The following is a 4,102-nucleotide window of genomic DNA, read 5'->3' as shown; positions in this document are numbered from 1 at the left end:
TCCTCGGTTAATGGCGGGGTTCCGTTCGAGGTGTGATGATAACCGAAAATTGGCGATTTCCGCCGCTTTTTCGTCGATTTTTGGGCTTATCGGCACTGAAAAGTGCCGATTTTGATTATCGCACCTCTGTTAGGTATGTATTGGCGCCAATACCCAATTATTGGCACCGATAAGCGGAAATCTGCGATTTTCGGCGCGAATACTGCCGATTTTCGGCGCTAGACAAGCCCCATAAAACCAGATCGTTATTAACCGAGCCCGCCATTAACCGGGGACTGCTTGTATTCTTCCCCGGAAGTGGGCGGGTCGCTTTCCTGCACCAAAACAAAAGACCGCTACCACAGATTTTCAGTTCTTAACCTGCCGTTTAAAGTAGAAACTATAGGTATGTAATTACTTGGTAATTATATGTAAACCCCTATTTTGTTCATGACACTTACCTGCCAGATATATATATAGCTGTATTTCTCCGAAATGCGACAGAATTTCAAAAACTCGCAGCACACGCAGTGTGGCCAGGTGGTTAGTACTCATTTCCGCCGCTGGGAGGCGGGAATCGGGAACCATTCCCATTTTCTATTCAGATTTTCTCTGTCGCCGGTACTGTTAACATCTGTTTACAGTACCTCCGCCTCTGGTTTCGTTAACTTGCATAGTTTTCCACTTAAGTATTCTCTTGACTTTTGGTTTTGGATCTTGGACTGTGGATTGGCACACGCTTTTTCTGGACTGTTTTTGATTTTGCTTATGACTGCTCTTTAAATATGTCTGGATCTAGTTCTGCTAGTTTTCGTGTATGTTGCATGAGTGATTGTAAGGTGAGGCTACCGAAAGCATTAGACCCTCACTCGGTTTGTTTGAGGTGTAGGGGCATGTTTGTTTGATAGATGATCGATGCAAGGAGTGTGAACCTTTGTCTGATGCGAGCTGGAAGTCGTATGATTCGTATGTTCGCAAGTTGGAGCGTGACAGGGTCAGGAGGTCCTCCTCCAGGAGTGTGTGCAAGAGTCAGGTTATTTCCTCTCCAGATAATCCTAAAGTAGTTAATGTTGCACCTGTCCCTGTGGTTTTGCCTTCGGGCCCTGATGTTGTGTCTGCGGGGGTTTGGCCCTGGCGGAGATCATGAATTCCATCTGTGCGCTCGAAAATAAAGTGACATCTCTTCAAAGTGTTGTGAAGTGTAGTGTTCCCCCAGTGTTGTGGAGGGGCGTCAGATCAGCCCCATAATGCTTCTAGGCCTGGACCGCTGTCAGACTCCCAGGACTCAGGGAGAAGGCATGTCGAAAGCTGCAAGAAGGTTACGGGGCTTCCCACCGATCTGATGTCCCTTCGCAGGTCCTGTTGTCATTTCCCAGGCTGCCAGGGATCGTGCTTCAGCACGCATTCTCAGGACTGCTTTTCGTCCTCCGAGCGCCCTCCCTCGTAAGGGTGGAACTCTCGGAAGGACTCGTCCTCTGAAGAGGAGCTTAGTTCAAGAGGATGCTTCTCGTCAGTCTTCTTCATCTGTTGGGTATCATGAAGCTTTTCCACCACAGAAGAGGACCAGGACGTTGTCTGATGAGGATGTTTGTGAGCGCCCCAGTCGCTCTAAGGAGAGAACCTTTATTGCTCCTGTGAGGAAGAAGAAGGCGTCCCTCGCCCCTCTTCTTCCCATAGGATTGTCTCTCCCCCCAGACTTGATTCTTCTCCATCCAAGAAGATTTTGTTGGAGATGCAACGGCAGTTGTCCTCTCTTATTGCAGAGAGGACTGCAGCTCCTCGTCGTCGCAAAGGACTTGACCTGCCCGTCAAAGAAGTCCAGGAAGTCTCCATCTCCTGCTCCTTTTTCTTCGTCTCCGTCTCCTGTGTCGTCGCCTTGTCGCCCTCTTAGCTCACGAGTTCCCGTCGTGGCGCCGCCAACGTGGCGCCATGAGCTGCTTCCCAGGACGCTTGGTTGCCGCTCTTCAGGACGCTTCTGTGCAGGACGCCGGCAGGACGCTCTTCTGGATTTTTGGGCTGGATGCCCGGATGGACGCTCTTCAGGGCGCTCCCAGGGCGTTCCTTCTGTTGCTCTTCAAGACGCTCGGAGCATTCTATTTCTTCTGGGAAAAGAAGATCTCTTCTTCGTATCGGACCTCAAGGCCTTCGTTCCCCTAAAGTGTTGGGTGACTCAGTTGTTTCTCCTGTTGTGGGGAGAGGTTTCTGGCGAATCGGATCCTGCTGACGCCGAGCCCTCATCTGCTTCCTCTTCTTCCGACTATCAGGTCTTGACTGGACTTCTTAAAGACTTGTTCGGAGATAAGTTTAAACCCTCGGCTCCTCTCTCCCTCCTTCACAGTTGGCTTCTTCCAAAGCGAGGAGAGCGCCAGGGTTTATGAAGATGACTTCTTCTTTGGCTACAAAGTGGGCTTTTAAGAAAGTCAACGTGTGGATGGAGGAACGGAAGTTCCATGGCAAGACCTCTTTTGCAGTGCCTCCGTCTAAGCTTTCTGGCAAGGCTGGTATGTGGTATGAGATGGGAGAGGATATCAGTCCTAGAGTTCCTTCTTCTTCTCAAGGGATTTCACCAGCCTTGTCGACGCTCCCAGAAGATCCCATCTGTCTACTGCTAAGGTTTCTTGGACTTTGTCAGAGACAGATCATCATCTCAAGGGTCTCTTTCGCACCATGGAGGTGTTTAATTTTTTGGACTGGTGCTTGGGAGCTTTAGACCTTAAGCTGAGGAGCCCTGATTGATCAGCCTGGGGGAGAGCTCTCTAGTGTCCTTAATTGTATGGACAAGGCAGTCAGGGATGGATCAGAAGAACTGGCTTCCCATTTTGGTATGGGCCTCTTAAAGAAGAGGGCTTTGTTTTGTGACTTTATCATCTAAATCTGTCTCTCCTTCATAAAGGGCAGAGTTATTGTTCGCCCCTTTGTCCAACCATCTTTTCCCCAGTCTTTAATTAGGACATCTCTTCTAGTCTTAAGGAGAAGGCCACGCAAGATCTTCTGGCCCATTCTTCGAGACGTCCTTCACCTCCTTCTTCTTCAGCTTCAGTTTTGTCCACCAGGAAGAAGAAGCCCTTTTCGCGGAGGAACTTCTTCCTCTAGATCGTCTCCAGCGAGGAAGAGGTTTCACCAGAGGAGCAGCCCCCCTCAAAACCTAGGGGTAAAAAAGTGACTCTTTACGCCTCCAGACACCAGTAGGAGCCAGGCTTCTTTTTTTGCAGGAGCCTGGAGAACGAAAGGGGTGGACTCCTGGTCCCTAAGTGTTCTAGAGAAGGGTTACAAGATCCCCTTTCTCGTCTTGCCACCCCTGTGCACGTCACCCAGGGATCTGTCGCCTTCTTACCATCGAGAGAAGCAACAGATTCTTTTAGACCTCCTGGAGCAGTTGATAGAGAAGAAAGCCGTGGAACAAGTTCTGAAACTGGATTCTCTGGGGTTCTACAACAGACTATTCTTAGTCCCGAAACAGTCGGGAGAATGGAGACCGGTCTTGGATGTAAGCATCCTGAACCACTTCATTTTGAAAGAAAAATTCAAGATGGAAACGCCCAGTCTGTTCTCGGGGCTTTAAGGCCAGGAGATTGGATGGTCTCTCTGGACTTACAAGGCCGCGTACTTTCATGTTCCCATACATCCTCAGTCAAGAAAGTACCTGAGGTTTGTGCTGGGGGACGAGTCTTCCAGTTCAGAGCTCTTTGCTTCGGTTTGTGCACTGCTCCCATGATTTTCACGGTGATCATGAAAAATGTTCGAGGTGGCTTAACCTGGCGGGTGTTAATGTTTAGTTCTACCTGGACGATTGGCTCATCCGAGCCTCTTCTCGGGTGAAGTGTCTGGAGGACCTGACTTTGACGCTGAATTTGGCGAAGTCCCTGGGACTTCTAGTGAACCAAGAAAAGTCCCATCTGATCCGCGCAGTCCATCGTCTATCTGGGGATTCAGATGGATTCAGTGGCTTTTCGAGCTTTTCCATCCTGAGAACGTCAACTGCTTTGCTTGGAAAAGTTTCGTCTTTCCTAGGGAAGGAAACATGTTCGGTGAGGGAATGGATGAGTTTGCTGGGGACCATTTCCTCGCTGGAGAAGTTTGTTTCCCCCTGGGAAGACTTCATCTCAGACCACTCCAGTTTTTC

The sequence above is a fragment of the Macrobrachium rosenbergii genome, chromosome 48 (assembly GCF_040412425.1).
Source record: "Macrobrachium rosenbergii isolate ZJJX-2024 chromosome 48, ASM4041242v1, whole genome shotgun sequence".
Lineage (NCBI taxonomy): Eukaryota > Metazoa > Arthropoda > Malacostraca > Decapoda > Palaemonidae > Macrobrachium > Macrobrachium rosenbergii.
The sequence above is the reverse complement of the archived record's forward strand: the minus strand, read 5'-3'. Positions refer to the sequence as shown.